General features: G+C 37.3%; 1 protein-coding gene across 1 annotated transcript in view; it reads right to left on the reverse strand.

Annotated features, from left to right (window-relative positions):
* The window catches only part of LOC150089132 (TBCC domain-containing protein 1-like), a 219,297-nt gene extending 214,881 nt beyond the window's left edge, over positions 1-4,416 (reverse strand). The window contains exon 1 of the mRNA XM_090390345.1: positions 4,392-4,416. The gene's annotated coding sequence lies outside the window, so the exon portion shown is untranslated. The remainder of the gene's footprint in view (positions 1-4,391) is intronic.
* Between the last annotated feature and the right edge of the window lie 22,053 nt (positions 4,417-26,469).

A 26,469-nucleotide genomic window follows, 5' to 3' on the forward strand; every position in this document is an offset into this window, starting at 1 on the left:
TTACCTATATTCAGCAGAAAAAAAACATTCCCACATAACCTATTAATGTTCAGATATGTAGATGATTTATGCATATTTAACTGCCCACATTTCATTCAGGATTATAGCAGACTATATCCAGAAGAACTTATGCTAGAAAAAACTAATATCTAAGATACCATGGCAAATTCCCTGGATCTCAAAATAGAAATACTCCACAATACTACAGATAGAAACATATATAACAAAAAAAGACACATTTAACTTCAACGTGGCCTGCCTTACAAACTGGGAATCCAACATATCTAAATCAGTACATGCAAATATCATTCTATCCCAATGCCTCAGAATTGCTTCTATTTGAAGTAAAAATACAACTTGTACAGCAAACATTAAAGCATTGTACAATAAACTGGTCCACAATAATTTCCCTATTACTTATCTGAAATACCACTTTAGGAAGGCTGTAAATATAGTAAACTTCAAAAAACTCCTCCGAGAACCCATTGCACCAATTTAACAAGCAAAAATTACAGTTCCAGACTCATAGGTCCTAGAGTTTTGTATATTATGTAAATAGGATACACTTTGCTTTATTGGAGTATCACAGTCTGGAAAACCTGTACCCATAGACTAACAAACTATAGTGTATAAATTTTTTTTTTTTAATTTCAATTTAACATTGCTTAATTTTAACACTGCATATATACCATAAACCACTTAAGTTCACACAAAAGCGACATGCAAATTCAGCTCAGGGTCCTACTATGGGAATGGGCTTGCAAGCCACAACTTATCTTGCATCAAACTTTAAGCTATCCTATACTCTTCATTCTTATTTGTCCGAAATTATTAGTGCAATCCGAGGATGTAGGAGAAACTACTTCTAAACATACTATTATAAATGTGCCTTTGTGGAGTTCAGGTACTTTTACTCCTTCTCCATTAGCCTTTTATCCCACCTCGCTATCGGCACGATTCTTTTTTGTGTTAACTTAATATTAACTAATTGGCTACTTTTAGGCATTCTACATGCATTTACTCCATCCAAAACACAGGGATCACCACATGGTAATGCTCACTAGAGGGCCATACATTACACATAACATTTCTTTTTTGACTACAGTTCATGCTACACATGGTTCGTCAGCATGGACACGGTAAGTATGCCTTATGCCTTTTCTTACTTTAATTTCTAAACTTACATTCTTTGTTCTCTGTCAGGTCAACGAGGATCAGTGAGCGCTTGGCAGTATTATTAAAAAAAATCTTCCTTATTGTATTATTTATGTAACCTCTAAATTTATTACTTGTTAAATTATATTATAGTTTGGTTATTCAATCTCACAATTGATTTTGCCTTAGCGCATATTGATCATCACATAATCAGAGAACTCCCTATCACTGTTTTACTTTCAATTTGGGCAGTTGGCCCCGGACAAAGTCACCTAGATTGTAGGTAGGCAACAATAAGTTTTGTACATTATCTTTTGTATATTATCCTTTGTATATAAATTATCCTATATGTTTTCTATAGATCTATCGAGGTATATATTTTAACAAAAAATAAGATTCTTGATTACTGTTTTTTTATCTTAACATGACTATCTTACTATAATCTTCCCCATAATATTATAAAAACATTATACATACATATATATATATATTTATTTATTTTTATTACTTTTGCCTAACTTTTACATCACATTATATATATTAGTGGTAGTAGTGGGTTGATATGCTAAATAAGCAGCGCCTGTGCCGCCATCTATTCTTTTCCCTTTCTATTATATAAGCTGGTTAAGCTTGAATTATGTCAGTGGGGTGGCTCTGATCAAGAGTGCTGTCTGTTCTATGGATTATTTCTCGCTGCATAAGGACCACCGCCATGCAAATCCTCTGCATTGGTCGATCTATCGGAGAATGGAAGGGTGGTTTGGTTCTTCGATATTTCCGCCTTTGCGATGATTTGTATGACGATTGAAATGCAGCGATTCCATGACCATTATTGGCCTCGTGGTCCTCTGTCGATATGGGGCATAATGGTCAGTCTATCATCTTGATATTTTAGTTTTTGTAGTTTCTTTAACCCCTTTTTGGTGATATTTCACGTCTTTTGGAACTGGTACCTTCTAGGGGGGTACCGCTAAATTACATATAATTAGCATTATTTTAAATTTATATCATTTTATTAATTGGGTTTAATTACTAAATTATACAGGGGATTATTGACTACTTTTTGTCTTATTATTATCTCTATTTTCCCTTCCCATGTTTGTTTATTTTATATTATTTTACGTTACATTTCGCTCTGTATTTTTGCCGTACTACTGGCTGATGTTTTTTATTTTAAATATCATATTTATTTTAATTATCAGATATATATATATACACACACAGGTAAACTTTGTATAACACGGTAGTAAGGTGCCTATAAAATCTCATGTAGTGTGAAACCATGTTATATGGGACTAAGAGCCAATACAAAAAGGGGGTTTATGTTAGACTATGTCTTACAAAGTCCGATACACATGTCAGATAATGTACGTTCATTTAATTTTTTCCTCTTCATCGTTGCTATGCACAATCAAACGAAAATGTTTTCTCTGTTGGAGAATACATCACCTTCTGAACTTCCTCTGCAGCATCTAGATTTTGCGTATCTTCTGCTCTCTTTAAAAAAAATCAGTAACCTGGGTTTGTTTGCTTTTGCTTGACAGATTTTTGTAAATTTCGTGGTATGCAGCTAAGCATTTTTGAACTTTATGCTCTTTTCAGTCGAAGTAACTACATTCAAAAAATAAGATTCTAATTGTTCAGCAAACTTTATGCCTTCCCATATGATTTTTAGTGTAAAATTTGAAACTTCAGAATTTTCATCTGCTCTATGATCCTCTGAATTGATTGCTTCATTTAAATTTAACCTTTTTGCAGCATGACACCTTTTCTCCTTTAAGACGACGCAAAATTTGTATCCTTTGATTCTAGAGAAATAAAGTTTCTTATGAGCAGTGCTTTTTTACTTTCTTTAGGCATAATTTAAGGCTGGAATTTAATTCACAACAAACAAATTATTCCAATACGATTCTTAAGAACAAAGTTTGCGTCGTCTTAAAGGAAAAAAGTCTTAAAAAATCAAACCAGTAGGGAGGGAAAGAAAGGTAACAAGACTAAAGATACTGTGGAAACAACACACCAAACTAATTTAGAAAATCTAAATGAATATTAATAAGTTAGAAAACCAATTAAATTTAAAAGACAATTACATAAGAATTTAATGCTGCCCTCCTTGACGGGTACCAGGTCCAAATTGAATGAAATATCACAAGTGCTAGAGACATAAGCTAACTACAATAAAAATAAAACAAAATAAGCAAAGACTGACCATTATGCCCCATCTCGAAAGAGGACCACAAGGTCAATAGTGGCCAGGGAATCTCTGCATTTCAAATGTAAAACATTTTTTACATTTAATTTTTACTATCTTCGCTCTACTGTTTTGCCATACTACTGGCATAAGTTTTATTTTTATTTTATTATTTTTTAGTTTCATTTTAGTTCTATACTACAAGCATCATGTAGAGGAATATGCAATTTTGCTGCCTCTGATGTTTGCTGTACCATTTTATTTTTATTTTCTTTCATTAATGATTCCGTTATTAACTATTGTTCATTATTTAATTATATCTATATCATATGGCAGTAGTAGGACAATATGCTAACACTGCACCCATGCCATCCTCTATAGTTTATTATTTGTCTATATAATCTGGTTCAACTTTCATTTTGTCAGTGGTGTGGCTTTTCTTTGGAGTGCTCATATCTGTTCTATTTTTTATGTTTCACTGCATAAAGACCACCATTACTCAAATCCTCTGCATTGGTGGTTCGATCTATTGATCAGATGGAGAGTTGATTTTTCGATTGGTTCACCTTTGTGCTGATTACTCTAACATTTGAAATGCAGTGACTCTGTTACCATTATTGGCCTTGTGGTCCTCCATCAAGATGGGCATAATGGTCAGTCTATTTTTGCTTATTTTGTTTTATCTTATTGTAGTTAGCTATGTCTCTAGCACTTGTGATATTTCACACAATTTGGACCTGGTACCCGTCAAGGAAGATGCTGTTAAATTCTAATGTAATTGGCTTTTAAATTTAATTCATTATTCTAACTTATTAATATTTATTTAGATTTTCTAAATTATTTTGGAGCGTTGTTTCTACAGTATCTTTAGTCTTGTTACCTTTCTTTCTCTCCCTACTGGTTTGATTTTTTACATTTAATTTTGACTATCTTCACTCTACTGTTTTGCCATACTATTGGCATAAGTTTTATTTTATTTCATTTTATTATTTTCATTTTAGTTCTATATATATATATATCACAAAAGAAAAAATACTGCCCTTACAGCTCTGCAAGATCTTCTGATAACTGCAGTTTATTACAGGCAACATATTTCCATTCAGAATACCTTAAAAAAAAAGTTACATATTAAATTACACCATACATTAAAAAACAAAAATTAAAAAGCAAAAGGTTAATATGTAGAACACAGAGGGAAGATCAAACTTGGCAATGAAATAATAAAGAATGCTTGGCTTTCTCTGAAAAAATACAATTACATTTTTTTTTTCTTTATGAGAAATCTGCACACTACATCTCTTTCACACATAATGATACACACTGATTTCTGTTTTTAATGCAGTAAACAAAGCTTTTGAAGGGGCTGACTCCAAAGAACAGAATAAATGGAACCTCCACCTTTTTGGAGACTCATTTTTCATTAATATTTCAGTAGATAATGTTAATATTTTGAATTTCATTTTTAGTGTTTAGGAAACAATGGTTTATGCCCAAGTTGAAAACCTGCACACTCATTCCTGCTTGCTTGCTTTTTTTTTCCTTATACCCTCAATCTTTTTTTTTTTTTTTTTTGCTTAAAAATAATGAAAAATTTTAAATATATTTTTAAAATTAAACTAAATATATCTTATGTATTACTCTATAAATCTGCTAAATGTAGTAACATAATAATAATAAAAGCCACTAACACTACCCAAAGTCAACCATGGAGGACTGACCACAGCATAGAAAAAAGGAGGAAGGGGCTCGATAGACCTCAATGAGCGACAGACGAAAACGAAGAAGAGAAAACCTGAAGGATTATGTCCCCCAATGTTACGCGATGGATGGGTCTGACGAAAATCGCTTAAGTCGAATTCGCGTAAGTCGGGGTACAACTTTGCATATAAATACATACATATAAATTTTGTTTAATTGGGACCAAGGACTAACAAAAACACTAGTTTAGAAGAAAAATATTTAATAAAATTGCAGTTCTTTATACATATTAATACAAAATATGTATTAAAAAAAATAAATGAGTTACGTAAAAAAAGTTATTTCAGTGTCAATGGCTTCATAAAATCTAACAAATTCGTCTGATGACACAGTGCCTTCTTTTTTTCAAGCAGAATTTCTTTGTAGCAAGCTAATAATTTTTTTATTCCTTGCTTTGTAGCTATAACGCGTTCTTCGTTGGAGTCTGTTTTATAAAATTTTTAGCCCTTTTCAATTGAATTGAGACCTTCTGTCAAGCTTGCAATTGTCATGTGCTTTTCTGGTAGAACTGGGTCTGAAGTGTCGGATACTTCAGTGACGTTTTGCTCACGCATCTCTATGAGCTCATTCATTGTCAGTTCCTGACTATGTGAATCCAACAGCTCGTTGACATCATCACCATTGACTTCCAAATCTAATTGCCTGGCAAGATTAACAACTTCTTCTATCACATGAGCGACATGATCAGTTTCTGGCGTTGTTTTTGTCTCGTTTTTGAAAAAAAATGGACAAAGTTTCTTCCAGACACCATTCAATGTTTTTTTGTGAATTTCATCCCAGGATTCTTCAATGATTTTTACGGCATCTAAAACATTGAATTGTTTCCAAAAGTCTTTAACAGACATCTCACTATTTTGTCTCATAGCTTCATTCAGACGTGCAAACGAACACCTTGTGTAGTAGGCCTTGAATGTTTTTATGACTCCCTGGTCCATCGGTTTAAGCAAGCTAGTTGTGTTTGTAGGCAAAAACACAACTTTCACACGTGGGTCAAAATTAATTAGGGTGGCAGGAGGGTGACTGGGTGCATTGTCAATAAGAAGCATCACTTTAAATGGAATCTGTTTAGACTTGCAATAACATTCGACCGGGTATGAAGTGGTGACCAAACCAGTCCTCAAAAATGGAAGCTGTCACCCAAGCTTTATGATTTGACTTCCAAATCACTGGTAAGCTAATTTTAGATATATTTTTTAAAACTCTTGGGTTTTCGGAGCAATAAATTAAGAGAGGTTTTAACTTGCAGTCACCAGCTGCATTCCCACCAACCATCACTGTCAATTGGTCTTTGGAAACCTTAAAGCCTGGAAAGCTTTTTTTCTTCATGAAAACGATGTAATTTCCGACAAAAGTTGAGCACGAATTCGAACGAACACATAAATATGCGAGTTGGAATGCAAATTCTTGTATATGTGTGCAGCTCATGCGGCATTAAGTTGAATTTTGTTCATCTTTCGCTCTCACTCTCTGCCGCTGCACCATATATCGATAGCATACGAAAAACGACCTTGAAGATAGTGGACGGCAATGTTGCCAAACGAAAAACTCAAGAACTGCATAACTCCGAGTTCGCGTAAGTCTGGGTATTACTGTAATTCGGTTCACGATCTCGGAAGTTGAAATTTTCGCTGTATAACTAAGCTATTTATCTCTCTAAAATGTCATTTTTAAGGTCGCGAGCATGACCTTAAGGCCATATAAAAGGTTGTGAGCTTGGTTTGTAAATTGGATTAGTTGCTAATTTCAATTATTAAAATGCATTACACTTTCATCATTATCATATGTTCCATTATAAGAATCAATTTTAAACGCCTCTGTGATATTTTTCTAAAGCACAGTTCTGCAGGTCACAACTATAAAACAATAAAAACAATTTGCACTTTCCAGTTTATTGAGCTTTTCTGTTACTGCAAGCAATTATAAATGGGTAGTAAACTCGAACTTCTTGCATTTGCAAAAATACCGATAGTTGGAATTGCGTGGTTTTTTATGTTATTATGGTAAAATGTGTTTCCCCTTTACTGAAATCTTCAATTGTATAAAAAACAAATAAATTTTCAGAATTTTCTCTTCACTCCTTTTTTTTTAAACTTCGTAAACTTGTTTACAAACCATTCGTACTCCACGCGAATCGTGTTAGTTACAATTTGTGTGTGCCGTTAAAAAATGCTTATGCGTGCAATCGTAAATTTTATAATTAAAAGAGATTATCTTGGAAACAAACGCCTCTTGAAACATTTCTGAAGACGACAACTCCTTGGGCAACAAATCAACGAGTGCCGAGCCAATAATGTTGGATCAACGAATGTGCATTTAGTCGATGATGATGAAGAAAAAACATTCTTTAACATTTGTAAGTCATAAATAATTTCTCTATTATTATAATTTACTTGAAATTGCAGGCTACATTTTCATTTCTTTCGATAAATCAATCATTGTTTAAACATACACTAATTAGCTAACTAATTTCATTGTTGAGAACGTAACCCCTATTTTTAACCTTTTGTCTATGGGAAATAAATTCCCGCTTTATGAATTTTTGCATTACGAGCGCACGCTAGGAATGAATTAACTTGTAAAGTCGAGAACTACCTGTATTTATTAATGATATTGATGAAGGTGTATATCAGGCTTCATGACAAGGTAAGATGATACTAAGGTTGGCAGGGTTGTTAATGACAGTGATGGCAGTGTGCTACTGCAACAGGATCTAGAAAAGTTGGGCAGATGGGCTGAGAAGTGCCAACTGAAGTTTAACATTGACAAATGCTAAGTGCTGTATATGGTTAAAAGTAACCCCCAGAATAACATACCAACTGCATGGTACAACACTTAGGGTGGTAGAAAATGTACAGTCAGATATGAAGGTTTCTGAGCAGTGCAGATAGGCTGCCAGAGCAGGTCTTGAGATATTGTCAATAATATACAGGAATTTTGCTAGTAGGGAAAAGGAGGTGATTATCCCTTTGCATGAGGCAATGGTCAGGCCACATCTCGAGTACTGCATATAGGTCTGGCAGCCTCATTTCAGGAAGGATGTAGAGTTGCTTGAGAGAGTACAGAGAAGGGCAACAAGATTGGTGAGGGGAGCAAAGGGGTGATCTTACCAAGAAAGGCTCAAATTCTGAAAACTGCAGTGTCTGGAGACTAGGCACCTATGATGATGTGATCTGATTGAGGGTGTATAAGGACTTGAATGGGTTGAGCAGGCACAATTCTGATGGGATTCTTCCTCTTCTCACATTACGAGCCTGAGGGGGCATAAATTTAGATTGAGGAAAGACAGTTATAGAACAGATGCACGGAAATTTACCTTTAGCCAGCGGGTTGTTGATTGCTGGAACAAACTTCCATCTGTAGCTGTGGAAGCTGATAGCTTAAATAATTTCGAGGAACTGGATGTGTGAAATGTGGTTTTTTTTTTTTTAAGTGATGCTACATAAGCTTGCTTTCTTGCATCATACACTCTACTAATGCTAAAGTTTCATAATTTTATGTTAAGTTTCTGTGCAGTTTCTTGAACATATACTGTATTTATGTTTTATTGCATAATTTATTTATTTAGTTTATATTTAAAGGTTTAAATGTTTCTGTTACATTTAATATTGTTATATAAAGAAATGATACCAGCATTTATCAGCCAGAAACATGGGTAATGCCAACCACTTAAAATTATTTACTTAACTTCCTGTGAATAACTCTCAACTCGAATAAGGCAATGGTCAGGCCACACCTAGAGTACTGTATACAGGTCTGGAGGCCTCATTTCAAGAAAGATGAGAGATGCTGGAACGAGTACAGAGAAGGGCAACAAGATTAGTGAGTGGAACAAAGGGGTGCTCTTACGAAGAAAGGCTTAAGTTTTGCAAATTACAGTGTCTGGAGACTAGGCACCGGCGAGGTGATCTGAAAGAGGTGTATAAAGCCTTGAATGGTTTGAGCATGCTCAATGCTGATGGGATTCTTCCTCTTGCTCAGAATAATCACCTGAGAGGGCATAAATTCAAATTGAGAAAAGACAGATGTAGGATAGACGTGAGGAAATTTGCCTTTAGCCAGTGGGTGGTTGGTTGGTGGAATAGACTTCCATCCCTTGTCGTGGAAGTTGATAGCCTAAATAAGTTTAAGGCTCAGCTGGACAGGTATTTCGAACGAACAGAGGGGTGAAGTGGAAGTGGTTATTTTTTATTTATTTATTTTTTTATTTATTTATTTTTTTTTTATTTTTTTTTTTTTTTATTTTTTTTTATTTTATTTTATTTTTTTTTTTTTGGCTGATGCTGCATAAGCTTGCTTTCTTGCATCAAATGCCTCTACTAATGCTAACTGCTTAAAGTAATGCTAATGCTAACTGCTTAAAGTAAATTCACTTAACAGTCACATACATACGAAATTGAATTTTTTGCTAGTTATTGTTATCAGCCACTTATAATAACCAAAAATGAAAATCCAAAACCATTTATATTATAATGTGTATTCAGTGATCACTGAATTACGACCATCTGCAATACAATATATTCAGCTTAGTTCACAGTATTAGCATTAGTAGAGGCATGCGATGCAAGAAAGCAAGCTTATGCAGCATCAGCCAAAAAAAAAAAAAAACCCTCCCATTTCACCCCCTCATTCATTCCAAATGCCTGTCCAGCTCAGCCTTAAATTTTTGAACTATCAACTTTCATAACAAAAGATGGAAGTCTGTTCCACCAATCAACTAACTGCTGGCTAAAGACAAATTTCCGCACATCTATTCTACAACTGTCTTTCCTCAATTTGAAAGTGTTTTTTTTTTTTATGAAAACCCCAAACACGATAGGTATCAAAACCTATAGTACTTAGTATCGTGCATGGGTTGAAGGAGAAGTATGGGGGGAGTGGGGATGCCGGAAACTTTGCTCTAGAGACTAAACATGGGTTTCACCGCTTCAAGCCTCCAATAAGCAAAGTGGTGATATTTCGCCGGTTCTGAGCAAGAGAAAGAATGCCATCAGCATTCAGCTTGCTCAACCCATTCAAGGCCTTATACACCTCAATCAGATCACCTCACAGGTGATCTGATTTGCAGAACTTAAGCCTTTCTTGGTAGGAGCACCCCCTTTTCCCTTTCACCATTCTTGCTGCCCTTCTTTGTGCTTGTTCTAGCAATTCTACATCCTTCCTAAAATGAGGCCACCAGACCTGTACACAGTACTCCAGGTGTGGCCTGACCATTGCCTTGTATAATGGGATAACGAACTCCCTGCCCCTGCTAGCAAAATTCCTATAGATCACTGACAAGACTCCATTACCTGCCCTGTTAGCCCCTCTGCACTGCTCAGCAAACTTCATGTTTGACTGTACAATTACCCCGAGTTGGTACTGGGGGTAACTGTTCCTTTCTCTTCGGTTCCTGCTACCTATATGCAGTGCTTTGCATTTGTCAATGTTAAACTTCAGTTGGCACTTCTCACCTCATCTGCCCAACTTATCAAGATCCAGTTGGAGCAGCATACTGTCTTTACAAACACTGCCAATCTTTGTATCATCCACAAACTTGGACATTAAACCTGATATACCTTCATCAATATCACTGATGAATAGACAAAGCAACCATGGGCCCAACACCAAACCCCGGGGAACTCAACTAATAACATTTGTCCACGATGAGCAGTTTCCATTGGTTACCACTCTCTGTTGTCTCCCACTCAACCATCCCTTTATCCATTGTAGCAACTTACCCTTAATGCCTACCTATCCAATTTGTACAGCAGTCTTCCATGTGCAAAGGTATCAAAAGCTTTCCTAAAATCCAAGTATATGATATCAAAATTATTTTTGGCATTCAGTTCCTTTGTGACCACATCATAGTATCCAATAAAATTGGTCAGACAAGACCTCCCTTTAACAAACCCATTCTGTGTCTCAACTATTACTGCAGTCTTGTCTAGATGATCCTGCAATGCTTCTTTAACCAGTTATTCCATTATTTTTCCCAGAACACAAGTTAAACTAACAGGTCTATAGTTACTTGTGTCACCTTTTGAACCCCCTTTGTGAATTGGTGATACACTTGCACAACTCCAGTCTATGGGGACCTATTCTCAGTCCAAGGAAGCTCTCATAATTGTAGCTAAGGGTCTGCTTACTTCTTTTGCTGTCTCTTCAATATAACTGGATAGATCCCATTCACTCCAGGTGCCTGTTTTATGTTCAACTTCAACAATTTCTCCTCCACTTTGCTCTCAGTTATTACAAAAATCACTTAACTCCCTGTTAGTTTGATAAACTTCTGGCATTCAGCTCATTGAATAACTTCTCATTTGTGAATGTAGATGCAAAATACTCATTTAGTTTATCAGCTACCTGAACATGATCATCAATAGTCAACCCATCAATGTTAAGTGGTCCAATCTGATTCATTCCATTCCTTCTAGAGTTTACATAAGTAAAGAATTCTTTGCTGTTTTTCTTTGCATCCTTTGCCAAAGATTTCTCATAATCTGCGAAGGCAGATCATTTAGTCCTTGTGACTTGATTACAGACTAGTTTATATCTGCCATAGGCTTCTGTGTCACCTGATACTTTATATGCATCCCATACATTTTTCCCTCTGCCACAAGCCTCATTAATTCATCTGACATCCATCTAGGCCTAAACCTTGAACAGTATTTCTTAGTTGGAATGAAAAGACTAGTAGCCTCCAAAATTAAGTCCCTCAAGGCTTCCCATTTAGAATTCAACGTTGGTAACATCATCAGTTGATCCCACTGTACAGAACTTAAAAACTGTCTGAGACCCCTATAGTCAACTTTACGAAAGCAAAAACCCTTCCCTTTAGCATTGATGATTGTTAGATCTTTAAGTAATTCCCACATCAGTACATTGTGATCACTGTCACCCAGTGGTTTCTTTATCTACAAATTCTTAATGCATGAATAATCACTGCTGATAATCAGATCAAGAGTATTACTCCCTCTGGTTGCCTCTCGAAAATGGTGCTGTAGAAAACAGTCATCAAATAAATCTTACTAGTGTGCAAGTGACCAACCCACAAATTCCAGTCAATATCTGGAAAGTTAAAATCCCCCATTATAAGACATTCTGATTTACTGGCCCATTCTATTTCTCTACACAATTGCTCATTATACTCATCAGATTCATTAGGCCTCTAACACACACACCTACTCTCATTTTTCTTTTCCCAGTGCCTTATGTCACACCAAACAGACTCAACATTGCATTGTCCACCAACATCTATTGGGTGCACTTTCTTAGATTTTATGTTTCTTAACTAACAGCAAAACGTCTCTCTTCCTGTCCTGTCTATCCTTCCTATATGCATTCTACGACCCAAATTCCAATTCTGCACTGCTTATTAGCATTAGCATAAGCACATGATGCAAGAAAGCAAGCTTTAATAACATTAGCAAAAAAAAAAAAAAAAAACATGCACCCTTCTCATTTCACCCATCCACTCGCTCCAAATGTTTGTCTAGTTCTGCCTTGAATCTGTTTAAGCTATCAACTTCTACAACGACAGATGGAAGTTTGTTCCAGAAATCAACCACCTGTTGCCCAAAGGCAAACGTCTGCACATCTATCCTACAACTGTCTTTCCTCAATTTGAATTTATGCCCTCTCAGCTGATTATTCTGAACAAGAGGAAGACTCCCATCAGCATTGAGTATGCTCAAACCATTCAAGCTTTAGCATCTCAATCAGATCACCTCGCAGGTGCCTAGTCTCCAGACACTATAATTTGCAAAACTTAAGCCTTTCTTTGTAAGAGCAACCCTTTGTTCCATTCACTAATCTTGTTGCCCTTCTCTGTACTAGTTCCAACAGCTCTACATCCTTCTTAAAATAAGGCCTCCAGACCTGTATATAGTACTCAAGGTTTGGCCTGACTATTGCCTTATACAAGGGGATAATCACCTCCTTATCCCTGCTAGAAAAATTCCTGTATATCACTGACAAGACACCATGAGCTACTCTTGCAGACCATCTGCTCTGCTCAGAAATCTTCATATCTGTCTGCACAATTACCCCCAGATCCTGTTCACTCTCTAGCACTGTCAGTGTACTATATCAACAGTGTAGTACCACACAGTTGATATATTACTCTGGGGTTAATGCTTCTCATATGCAGTATTTTACATTTTTCAATGTTAAACTTCAGTTCCCACCTCTCAGCCCATCTACTCAAATTTTCTAGATCCTGTTGCAGCAGTGTACTGTCATTAGTGTCATTACAGATCAGGGTGTGTCTGCCAGGGGCAAAGGTTGATGACTTTTTGTAGAGCGGATATCATCTTTTTAGGGTACAAAAGGTGATAGAGTTGTACACGTTGGCACTAATGATATTAAGAGTAGGAGACCGGCACAATTACTTATCAAGTACAGGTAACTGTTGAACAAAAGCAGAGTATTAGGGTTGAATTTGAAAGTGTCTGCAATTCTGCCCAGACGATAGGAGGGAGTATATGATGAGAGCCTTGTCGATCAATTCGGCCCTGGAAAGATTGTGCAAGGCTCAAGGAATTGAATTTTTTTTCAGCCTGGTCTCTACTTGTTAACAGGAGAGACTGCTTCTACAGGGATGGGATACACTTAAATAGAAAGGATGCAAGAATATTTGCTGATGCTATCGAGGCAGTGTTAGATGGGTCGGAAAACTGATAGCTTGGGGGGGATACAAGGACTGATAGATTAACAGTAGCCGTAGGCAGAGGCGAAGGTGATTCTTGCACAACTTCTATTAGAATAAGTAGCGACCTGGAGCAAGGGGTGTTGGGGGTTTCAGGGATGGATGGCAGTCATCCTGAAATAGGTGGGTATATGGGATGTGTCAGGGTAACTAGGAATAGGAGCATGTATGCTTGCATGTATACCAATGCTAGAAGTATAGTAAATAAATTTGATGAATTTGAAGTGTTGGTCAAGACATCAAAGGCGGATATTGTTGGGATAGCAGAGACATGGTGTCACACAGATATAAGGAATGCAGAACTGGAATTTGGGGAGTACAATGTGTACAGAAAGGATAGACAGAATAGAAAGGGAGGAGGTGTTATGCTGTTAATTAAGAAAAACATAAAATCAAAAGAAGTGCACCCAGTTGTTACTGATGAACAGTGCACTGTTGAGTCGGTTTGGTGTGACATAAGCACTGCGAAAGCAAAAATAAGAGTAGGAGTGTGTTATAGGCCTAATGACTCGAATGAGTACAATGAACAATTGTACAGAGAAATAGAGTGGGCCAGTAAATCAGAATGTCTTATAATGGGGGATTTTAACTTCCCAGATATTGACTGGAACTTGTGGGTTGGTCACTCACACACTAGTCAGAATTTTGTGGATTTATTGGATGACTGTTTTCTGCAGCAGCATGTTCGAGAGGCAACCAGAGAGAGTAATACTCTTGATCTGGTTATCAGCAGTGATAATTTGTGTATTAAGAATTTGCAGATAAAGAAACCAGGTGGCAGTGATCTCAGCGTACCGATGTGTGATTTACTTTAAGATTTAATTACCATCAGGGGTAAAGGAAAGGGCTTTTGCCTCCGTAAAGGTGAGTACACTGGTCTCAGAAAGTTTTTAAATTCTGTACAGTGGGATCAACTGATGATATTACCAACAGTAAATTCTAAGTGGGAAGCATTCAAGGAATTAATCTTGGATGCTACTAAAAGTTTCATACCTATTAAGAAATACTGTTCAAGGTTTAGGCCTAAATGATTATCTAATGAACTAATGAGACTTGTAACAGGGAAGAAAAATGCATGGGATGCATATAAATTATAAAGCGACTAAGATGCCTATGGCAGATATAAGCTAGTCTGTAATCAGGTCACAAAGGAGGTTAGGCAGGAGAAGGCAGATTATGAGAAATTCTTGGCAAAAATATGCTAAGAAAAACAGCAAGGATTTCTTTATTTATATAAACTCTAAAAGGAAGGGGATGAATCTGATTGGTCCACTTGACATTGATGGTTCGACTGTTGATGATTCTGCTCAGATAGCAAAAAAACTGAATGAATATTTTGCATCTACATTCACACATGAGGAATTATTAAGGTTTGAAAATGGCAAAAGGTTATCAAATTGTAGCAGGATACTTAAAGATTTTGTAATAACTGAGAGCAAAGTGGAGGAGAAATTGTTGAAGTTAAACCTAAGAAAAGAACCTGGGGTGGATGGGATCTATCCACTTATATTAAAGGAGGCGGCAAAGCAACTAAACAAACCTTTAGCCATAATTATGAGAGCATCCTTGGACTCAGGAGAGGTTCCCACAGACTGGAGATGTGCAAATGTATCCCCAATTCACAAAGGGGGATCGAAGGGTGACACGAGTAATTACAGACCAGTTAGTTTAACTTCTGTTCCGGGTAAAATAATGGAGTCACTGGTTAAAGATGCATTGCAGGATCATCTAGACAAGACTGCAGCAATAATTCAGACATAGCATGAAACCGTTAAGGGAAAGTCTTGTCTGACAAATTTGATAGGATATTATGATGTGGTTACAAAGGAACTGGATGCAAAAAATTATTTTGATATCGTATATTTGGATTTCAGGAAAGCTTTTGACACTGTTGCCCACGAAAGACTATTGTACAAATTGGAGCAGAATGGTATTAAGGGTAAGTTGCTACAATGGATAAAAGGATGGTTGAGTAGGAGAAGACAGAGGGTGGTAATTAATGGGTGCTGCTCTTCGTGGACTAATGTTATTAGTGGAGTCCCACAGGGTTCGGTGTTGGGTCCACTGTTGTTTTGTATATTTATCAATGATATTGATGAAGGTATATCAAGCTTAGTGTCGAAGTTTGCAGATGATACAAAGGTTGGCAGGGTTGTTAATGACAGTAATGTCAGTGTGCTACTGCAACAGGATCTAGATAATTTGGGCAGATGGGCTAAGAAGTCGCAACTGAAGTTTAACCTTGACAAATACAAAGTACTGCATATGGGTAGAAGTAATCCCAGAGAAACATACCAACTGTGTGGTACTACACTTAAGGTGATAGAAAATGAAAAAGAGCTGGGAGTAATTGTGCAGTCAGATATGAAGTTTTTTTGCTAGCAGGGAAAAGGAGGTGATTGTCCCTCTGTATAAGGCAATGGTCAGGCCACACCTTAAGTACTGCGTACAGGTCAGGAGGCCTCATTTTAGGAAGGATGTAGATTTTCTTGAGCGTGTACAGAGAAGGGCAACAAGATTGGTGAGGGGAATGAAGGGATCCTCTTACCAAGAGAGGCTTAAGTTCTGCAAATTGCAGTGGCTGGAGACTAGGCACCTGCGTGGTGATCTGATTTAGGTGTATAAGGCCTTGAATGGGTTGAGCATGCTGAATTCTGATGGGATCCTTCCACTTGTTCAGATTACGAACCTAAGGGAGCATAAATTCAAATTAAGAAAAGACAGATGTAGAATAGATGTGCGTAAATTTGCCTTTAGCCAGCGGGTTAATTGCTGGAACAAACTTCCATCTGTAGTTGTGGAAGTTGATAGGTTGAATAAATTTAAGGAGGAACTAGACAGGCATTTGGAGGGAATGGTGTGTTTTTTTTTTTTTTGGCTGTTGCTGCAAGCTCATACACTTGCTTTCTTGCATCACATGCCACTACTGCTGCTACTACTACTACTATTAACAACCCTGCCAACCTGTGTATCGTCTGCAATATCTGTGTGACACCAAGTCTCTGATATCCCGACGATATCTACCTTTGATGTCTTGACTAGCACTTCAAGCTCATCAAATTTATTAACTACACTCCTAGCATTGATGTACATGCAAGTATACACGTGCACCTGTTCCTACTCTTAGTTACCCTAACACAGCCCATGTATTTACTTGTTCCACTATGATTCCCAGCAGTCCTGGAAATCTCCATTACTTGTTTTCCAGGCTGCTGCTCATTCTAATAGAAGCAGTGCAAGAATCACTTTTGCCTCTGTATGCGGCCACTGTTGACTTTTTAGTCTGTGAATCCCCCCCATACTAGCAGTTTTCCACCTAACACTGCCTCGATAACATCAGCAAATATTCTTGCAGTCTTTCTATTTTAAGTGTACCCCATCCCTATAGAAGCAGTCTCTTGTGTCAACAAGCACAGATCAGGCTGAAAAAAATTCTACCCCTTGAGCCTTGCACAATCTCTCCAGGCCTGAATTGATTGACAAGGCTCTCATTATATATTCCCTCCTATCGTGTCTGGGCAGAATTGCAGACACTTTCACATTCAACCCTAACTTGCGACTGTTTTTTCAACATTGACCTGTACTTGTTGAGTAAATCTGCAGATCTCTTACTTTTAATGTCATTAGCTCCAATGTGTACAACAATATTGTGACCTTAAAAGATGATATCTGCTCTACAACATCATCAATGTTTGCCCCTGGCAGACATATCCTGATCCTGTTCCACCTATCCTTCTTGCATTGTATATTCCCCGTCTCCCTGACAATAGAGTCACCAACAATAACTAGTTCCTTTGGGACCAGTGCATTCTGCCTTGGAGATTGCGTCTGTGTTGCTTGATGCACAGAAGTGAGCTCTGCCATTGAGCTGGGTAGCTAAGAGCCTGATGGGCCCCTCATATTAATTTCTTTGGATGCATTTACCCTACACCTCAATCTCATAGACGCCCAGCAGAACGCTGAGTTTGCACCTAATTTCTTGACACTCTAGACACCTAGCACACACAAAGGCATCCTCTTTGGCTAGATCATGTCTTGTTTTAGAAAGGTTGGCAAACATTTCACATTTCACTCATTTTTTTGAGACTGTGATACGTTGGAGAATCGCCCCCTTTGTTTCTCCCCGAGTCACAGCACTCTCACTAGTCTGTGATCTTTGCTTCGCAGCTCTAGTCTGGATCATGATTTCCGTTTAAATACAATTTAATTAACAATGAAATTTAATAAGAGTAATAATATTTTTGATTAACTGATAATACTATAATAAGCTAACAGATTCCTAACACAGTGCTTCGTATTACACTATCTAATAACAGTGTAAACAGTTGAACAGCTTCCTATGCTGCTAGAACAGTGGTAATTTGCACCTGGGCATGCAAGTCAAAGTGAGAAAGCAGCAGTTATGGGACACAGTATCAGTTTCAAAAGGGCATGATTGTGGGAACACATGAATCAGGTGCTTCCATATCAGAAATGTCATATCTTGTCAGCTGCTCACTGCGCTTAAAGTGTAGAAAAAATGGTGTTGAACAGGTCAAACCACCTCCCACTGACACAACTGTAAAGGATTACGCAAGGTGGATGTTTGTAGTAAGTAAAGGGTGCAGTGTGTTTTATGGGCTCAATAGCAGGTCACTGTGTACAGTTGACCTTGTAATACAATACGGTGAATGTAAGAACAATATTCCAAATGACAATGTGCCACACACATGCACGCACGCACACGTGCATGCGTGGGGTTCCACAGCAGACAACCCTAGAGACAGCATCTCCTCACCACTTATCATCAATGGCGAATGATCAGTGGTGGTTAGATACTGGAGGACTGGAAATGAGCGTGCTGGTCATATGAGTCCAAATACCTGGTGCAACACATCTTTGTGTGTGGCACAAACGGCATGAATCTATCAATCATGTTTTACTGTCAAGAACTAGGATCACTGGTGCATTTGGACCAATGTTTCACTGAAGTCCACTGGCAGCTCTTAGGAGTCCGTGTACACGTTGTCGTTGTTGTGTTCCATTTTTTCTCAGACAGAAACAGGATCTTCCAAAGATGATAATGCAGTGTCATTGGGCCCACACTGTGCACAAATGGCTGGAGAAACGCAGTGAAGATATCACCCATGTTGATTACTCTCAAAATTCGCCTGATTTCAATTCAACTGAATGCATGCGGGATGTTTGTGACTGGGAAGTGGTGTGTATGGACATGCAACCATCATCTATTCCAGCATTGTGGAAATGCCTTTCAGGCACTATGGCTGCAGATCCCTATGGATGTATTCAGACAGCAAGTGGAGCCAATGCCTATGCAAATAGTGGCTGTTATCTGTGCAAATGGTGGTCCAACACAGTATTAGGTAGGTGGTCAGAATTCAGTGATCATGCAGTGTATATAAATTATGCCACTTTATATGATCACACTGCCATTTATTGTTATCATTTTATTTCAATTAGGAGGAATATGTCTTCCAGAAGACCTAAAATTGTAAGTCAGAAATTTGTCAATTATTAAAAACCCTGACCATGCCAAATAATGTTTACAATCTTTCGACATGTCTGTAGCCTTCGGGACAAGCAGGAGAGTGCCTGTAAGCAATCATGAAAATAATGCATTTGTCATCAGGCTAAAATGCTGGGGAAAGAAGCAAGCTTATACATTATCATAAAGTTTTACAACTATGTATGACAAGTTTGATGTTTAATTATGCTGTGCATACATTTTAAGTTTTCCCAAAAGTGATTACATGATCTCAGTGTGTATGTGCAGAACTGTATTCACTGTCTGCTTTCCTTGAATAGACTTGAATTTAGTTTTCAATTGACATATGTTGAGAAACGAGCCATGATTTATATTTTCTTAGAATAGAAATGTCACTGAAACACAGATTTAAGTTTCAGCCAAAAGAAAAAATTTTAATTGCTTATGATGCTTTACCTAAGTGTAGTCAGAGAGAAGCTACATTAAAACTCAGTGTTTCACAGCCTCCTTTGTGTAAACTTTTAAAGAACAAAAAATCGCATTATTTAGAAGTGACTCAGAATAACAATCTAAACAGGAAAAGAAAAAGATATGGAAACAATGAACTTGTGAAAGAAGTGCTTCTGAGATGGTTCACAAATGCAAGATTAAAAAAATGCTCATATCAGCAGAAATATCCTTTGCAAAAAAAGGATAAGGAATTTGCAAATGAACTCACTATAAACGATTTTAAGTCTACAGAATGAGATGAGTGGCTAAGCAAGTGGAAAAACAGACAATATTGTGTACGTAAAACTTCATAGAGAAAAATCACACTCAGATACAGGTTCAGCACAAAAATGGATGGAAAATGTCTTACCTAATTTATTGTAAGAATTTAGTCCTGCCCCATTCTCAACACTGATGAAACTGGCGTTCATTTTAGAGCATAATATTAATTTTAGGCATTGAGCATAATAAAGTATGCTCAATACCCGAGCATTCTTTATTATCCAGAAATGAACATTCGACAGCTGGAAAGAAAGAAGAAAGAAAGAATGACTGTACTTCTTATGTGCAATAGGCACAATTAAAAAAAAAAAGCTTTTCATAATTGGGATAAGTAAGCACTCATGTCTTCAGAGGGACAAAAAAAACCTACCAATTGAATATAAAAGCAACACAAATGCATTGATGATGTCACATATTTTCACTGACGTTCGGAAGGGATGGGACAGAAAATTATTGAAAGTCAGTAAAAAAAAATTGCATCTACCTAGATAACTGTACAGCTAATCCAAATATGCAGTTGAACAAGAAACTCTTATTTCTTCCAGCAAATACAACATCCATAGTGCAACCTTTGGATCAAGGAGTTATAAAGGTTTTCAAAACATTGTACATGGGTGCAATGAATGAAAAGATATTGCAGAAATTGAGAAAGATGACGAAGCAAAAAGAATTACAGAATAGTTTAGGGCTAAAGCCTCAGGAAGTGTTACTTATTCGAAGTAGTGCAATATCATGGCAACTCATTGTGAAGGTATTCAGTATGAGATATACTTAATGATGCCAATTTATAACTACTTAAGTAGTTGGCTGTGTACAGAAATGATGAAATTGCACTAACTTGTACATCAGTTAAGTCCCTATGTAACCTGAGGCTTTAGCCCTAAACTATTCTGTAATCTTAATTACTCCACACTATCAGCCATCTCTCATATTGTGAAGTTATACTTCACAACTGGGTTGTCATTATTGCAAAACCAGGGTACCTGCCCACCCACTGATGAGGAGCCAACAAGCTCCGAAACGGTACCAAAGCAGGACCAATAAAGGGTCCCAGAAGGGTTAATTCCATAGAAATATCCGAAAACTGGAAAGCACGTCTGGTCTAACCAGTACGCCTATCTACCCACTGATGAAATCTAAAGAGCTAGAAACGGCACCAGAGGAAGATCTTAATCATCTTTGCAGGACTCTGACTGGGTAACAACAGTCCCCGTCAGGGGGATGCATTGCCCAGCCGGGGCATGGAGCTCTGAGTTCGTACAAATTATAACTAATTATCCCTTTCATTCTTCTATGGCATCTTTTCCCTTTCCCTCTCTTACTATCACTTTCCTACCTCTTTTTTCCTTTGCTCAGTGCTGGATATCATCATTCTTATCTTTCTTGGTGATTCCCTTTTACTTTTCTTTCTCTCTCTCTCTCTCTCTCTCTCTCTCTCTCTCTCTCTCTCTCTCTCTCTCTCTCTCTCTCTCTCTCTCTCTCTCTCTCTCTCACAGGGTAACTCGGGAATTTTTTGTTGGCTGGTGCAGCATAAGCCTCAGGCTTCCTTGAACCATATAGCTAATAATAATAATATAATATAATAACTCGTCGTGAAGGTATTCACAATATGAGATATACTTAATGATGCCAATTTATAACTAGTTAAGTAGTTGGCTATGTACAGAAATTATGCAATTGCACTAACTTGTACGTCAGTAATGAAATCTATTAAGTAAGGAAAAAAATATTCATATACTCCAAGCAGAATTTAAAAAAATTAAAAGTAAAACTTAGACCTCTCAGGTCCCATGCTATCATCACATGACCTGAGACTACTACTGCAGAGTTAAATCATCATCAACTTACTATGATAATAACTAATGTTAATAATATTATGCATTACTTCAAATATATTAATAATATCATGCATTACCTCAAAAAGGGAAAGTTCAATCCTTTGTTTTTATGATAGCTTATAATTCTCTTCAAGTACTAAAGAAAATTATACAGATATTAGATGCATCATTGCTAATAATTAACATTATTACAATCTTATGCTATATAAGTCCATAAGATTAAACATATACATAAATGAATAAACTAAAACTTTGAAAACAGTATGCTTAAGATGGTAATGTACCAACCTGAAATAATTTGAAAGGTGCTTGCCTGATTCAGGCTGTGTGGTCAAAATAAACAGATGATTGTTCTAAGTAATATCTGATACAGAAGCACATAAATTTAGATATAGTAATAACGTGAATGATAAACAATGATTGACCTACTTGATGTTACATATTTAACAAACTGGCAATTCAATTCAAAAGAAATGATAACTGTACTACAAAACACACACTTAGATAAATACACTCAGTAACCACTGAATTGTGGTACCTACCTAATACCATGTTGGGCCACCATTCACCCAGATAACAGATAACACTATATGCCTAGGCACTGACTCTTCTAGATGCCTGAAAATGTCCGTAGGTATCTGCAGCCATGCTGCATGCAAGGCTTTCCACATTGTCGGAATACATGACAGTTGCATGTCCATACAATTCACTTCTCCATTCCAAAACATCATACAGGTATTCAATTGGATTGAGGTCAGGCGAATTTGGAAGCCAATCAACATGGATGATATCTTAACCAGTTTCCTGAACCACTCCTGCATAGTGCTGACCCAATGACATGGCATATTATCATCCATCTTGGAAGATCCCATTTCTGTCCAGAAAAAAATTCAACGTGGCAGGGTCTCCTAAGAGCTACCGATAGACCTTACCAGTGAAATGTTGGTTCATATGCAGCAGGGATCCAAGTTCTTTCCAGCAAAACATGACCCATATTAAGCAAACACCTGCCTGCCTGGATAGTGGGCACAATGCACCATAGGTCTATGAACTCGTGTTGCTTGCATCACGGCATCATCATCAGTGATGAAGAAGCCGTGATGCAAGCAACGATTGTCTGGGTGGTGGTATCCTCTGAAAATAAATAAAGCAGTCTTCTCTACTAGAGAAGCGTTATTTATTTGAAGTAGTGCAATACCAGCTATCTCGTTATGAAGGCAGCCACAATATGAGATACAATTAAAACGATGCCTTTTATACTACATCCATAGTTCAAATTTATGGATAAACTATGGTATATCTACACCGATATTATATAGTTAATTACCAAAGCCCATAAGAAATTGCCTTGTGCAAATGCACAAGGCGTCTTCTAATATCAATATTTATGTTTAGCTTGCATCAATTTTTTTTTTTTTTTTTAATTTTGTAATTTTCTTACAATTATTCTCTTGTAATTTTCTTAATTCTCTTGAGACTATTTAACAAATTTTTCCACCTTTATCTGATGCTTGCTATTCCTTTATATATTTAACTTATTACTTTTGCTTTACAGTTCACTCCCTTTTAATTGGTTTATCAATTCAGCCTATAATTTGATTTAATTCATCATATCAGATATTTTCAATCTTTCTATCAATCATCCACCTTCAATACTTTATTTTTGGCATTTTGTGTAATTGACACCTCCATTTACCAGCTTTTCAACAGTTTTATTACTTCTACCACATATATATACTTTTGTATCCTTTGCTGCTGCTTTGTGTACTTAGTTACAACTGTCATATTCCTTTTATCACTTAATTAACTTTTTGCCTCATATTTATCATTTTATCCATATATATATAAAGTTAAATGAGAAGACTAGGGATGAGCATAAAATAAAAAACTACTCTTTAATATACTCTTTCTAAAGTAATGGAGAAATCAATTAACTGCCAACACTTCAACTACCTAGAAACCTTCCGTCTGATCAACGATCGCCAGCATGGATTCTGTCAGTGTCGATCCACTGTTGATATTCCGGCTTATGTTACCCATTTATGGACAAATTCAATGGAAAGGTTCGGTGAAACACAAGTAGTTGCGCTTGACATCTCAAAGGGTTTCGATCGTGTTTGGCATAAAGGTCTTCTAAACAAGCTTCCATCTTATTGTTTGCCAACTGTTTTTAGTAATTGGTTATCCAGTTTTCTCTCTGATCGCTCACTGAGGGTGATAGCTCTCTGTCTTCTAACTTCTCCACTAATGCCGGTGTCCCCCAAGGTTCAGTTCTTTCCCCCACTCTTTTCCTCTTATATATTAATGACCTTCTTACATTGACTGGAAATCCTATCCATAGTTTTGCCAATGATAGCACATTGCATTCCACTTTCCATTTTGAGAAACCTTGTCCTGCTCAATCAGCTTCAACTTCTCGAAAATCTGCTACCAATTCCTTAAATGCCGATCTTCAGGTAATTCTCCAGTGGGGCAAAGACAACTTAGTTGATTCTAAAACTTAGTCTTGTCTTATATCTCGCAAAAAGGATTCTTCTGCTCCTATGCTCATCTTTCACTCCGATTTCAAGCAAAATGATATATCTCTTTTGGGGATTACCCTGACTTCTAATCTCTCGTGGCACAAGCACATTACAAATATTGCTTCCTCTGCATCTAAAAAACTTGGTTTTCTCTTTCGCTCTCAGCGTTACTTTTCTTCCAAACAGCTGTTCACTCTTTATAAATCGCAAATCCGCCCTGCCATGGAATATTGTTCCCACATCTGGGGTGGTGCCCCCAAAGACTCTCTCAGGCTTCTTGATTCCATTCAGAAGAGGGCAGTTAGGTTAATTAATGATTCATCTCTAACAGAGTCTCTCCACTCACTTTCTCATAGACGTACGGTTTCTGCTGCATGCCTCTTCTACAGATACTTCCCTGGGCACTGTTCTTCTGAATTGGCTTCTATAATTCCCGCTCTCTCTCTTTCAAAACAGTCCAAACACGTGCCGCCACCAGCCAACATCCATTTACTGTCCAACTTCAAACCCACAGAACCAACTTTTCATCTTCCTCATTTATTCATTCAACTGCCGTTTTCTGGAACAACCTTCCTTCATATATATTTCCTGAAAATTACAATCTACAGAAGTTCAAGTCCAATGTCAACAAATATCTTCTTTCGTCTTCTCAACCTCCAACCCAAGCACAGTACTAAGTACTATAGGTTCTAATACCTCTCATGTTTGGGGTTCACATAAAAAAAAAAAAAAAAAAAAAATTACATATGCTGCACTAATCTGGTACAACAAAACCATAATGATAGTAAATAGAAGATAACTAGACTCAATCCAAAGAACCATCCTCCTTGTCATCACCCAAGCCTGTCGTACAGTAAATATGCATGCCCTACAGGTCATAGCGGGAGCCCTTCCCCTGGACCTTGAGGTTATTAAGACTGCCTTCATGTATTATTACACCAGAGGAACCCCCATCAACTTTGCTGGATTCACCGTGAACCCTGCAAACAGCCAGAAAATAGAAAAAAATCAGACTAACGCAACAACTGCAGCAGACAGGGCAGGATAGGTGGGCAAACTCCACCAAAGGAGAAATTACAAAGAAATTCCTTCCACATATTCACAGGGTGTACCCAAAAGTAGCCCCCCAGGTCTTCCCAGGACTAAATGCAACATTTTTAATTACAGGACACGGCCCATTCCAAGCCAAACTAATGACTTTTGGTCTGGTGGATAGCTCACTGTGTATCTGTGGAGAGGAAGAGACGTGGAACGACTTAATGCACCAACACAACCACTATGACGACTTACAATGCCTGCTCATAACAAAAATCAGATACTCCCCAGTTAACCAAGAGGCACACCTTCTTGACACCGAGGAGGAATATAGAGCGCTCACGAGCCTTGCCCTACAATTGTTTTCCAGGAGACGAACACTCAATGCTATCCATAGGCCAAATTGAGACTGGACCGACCCAGAAATTTTCCAGATTAAGAAATAGAACACTAAATACTGGATGGGATTTCATCCCATAAATCAACCCAAAATTGGCCAGATCCCTGCTGGGATTGGACTGAGCTCTGCTGTCCAATCCCATCAGGAAACTGCAGCTCTGCTGCTAAATGCCATTTGGTGATCTAAATTAGCATTAGCATTAGTAGAGGCATTTGATGCAAGAAAGCAAGCTTATGCAGCATCAGCCAAAAAAAAAGAAAAAAACCCACTTCCACTTCTCTGTTCGTTCAAAATACCTGTCCAGCTGAGCCTTAAACTTATTTAGGCTATCAACCTCCACCACAAGGGATGGAAGTCTGTTCCACCAACCAACCACCCGCTGGCTAAAGGCAAATTTCCACACGTCTATCCTACATCTGTCTTTCCTCAATTTGAATTTATGCCCTCTCAGGTGATTTTTCTGAGCTAGAGGAAGAATCCCATCAGCATTGAGCATGCTTAAACCATTCAAGGCTTTATACACCTCTATCAGATCACCTCGCTGGTGCCTAGTCTCCAGACATTGTAATTTGCAAAACTTAAGCCTTTCTTCGTAAGAGCACCCCTTTGTTCCATTCACTAATCTTGT

The sequence above is a fragment of the Mastigoproctus giganteus genome, chromosome 2 (assembly GCF_048544385.1).
Source record: "Mastigoproctus giganteus isolate SK-2022 chromosome 2, ASM4854438v1, whole genome shotgun sequence".
Classification (NCBI taxonomy): Eukaryota; Metazoa; Arthropoda; class Arachnida; order Uropygi; family Thelyphonidae; genus Mastigoproctus; species Mastigoproctus giganteus.